This window comes from Penaeus monodon, chromosome 25 (genome assembly GCF_015228065.2).
Source record: "Penaeus monodon isolate SGIC_2016 chromosome 25, NSTDA_Pmon_1, whole genome shotgun sequence".
Classification (NCBI taxonomy): Eukaryota; Metazoa; Arthropoda; class Malacostraca; order Decapoda; family Penaeidae; genus Penaeus; species Penaeus monodon.
Window position 1 is genome coordinate 12,709,489 of NC_051410.1, and position 463 is coordinate 12,709,951.

The 463-nt window shown below is 46.0% G+C and overlaps 1 protein-coding gene across 1 annotated transcript in view; it reads right to left on the reverse strand.

Moving 5' to 3' along the window:
- LOC119589049 overlaps positions 1 to 463 on the reverse strand; it is a 43,862-nt gene that overhangs the window by 427 nt on the left and 42,972 nt on the right. The gene's annotated exons all lie outside the window — the stretch shown is intronic.

Here is a 463-nt window from a genome sequence, read left to right on the forward strand (position 1 = left end):
AGCTCTTACCTTCCTTTCCCGGAAATAGTGTCTTAATTGAATACGGTCTGGGAATTTAATTTTCGACAGATGCTCCAAACTACTTATAAAATGGTTGGTTAGCATTTTACTTTTTTTTTTCATTCAGAGGTTATTGAGGCCCTAAGATCCCCTTCCCTCCCTCCCCTCCCCCATTCCCTCCCCTCCCTCATTCCCGCCCCTCCCCCATTCCCTCCCCTCCCCATTCCCTCCCCTCCCCCATTCCCTCCCCTCGCCCACCACCGCTGCTTGCTAAGGAAAAAGAATGAGAACTCGCTCCGGTAAAATTTAGGGTTCGAAATTAAGACCAAACTTTTAATCTCTGCCACACGGCGTTACTGACTTCTTTTACTGATGGTAGAAGTAATAAGAGGAGTCTAGATCATATTTTTTTAATGGCTTAGACACTCTTTCTCTCTCGTTTACAGATGCATTCACGCACGCT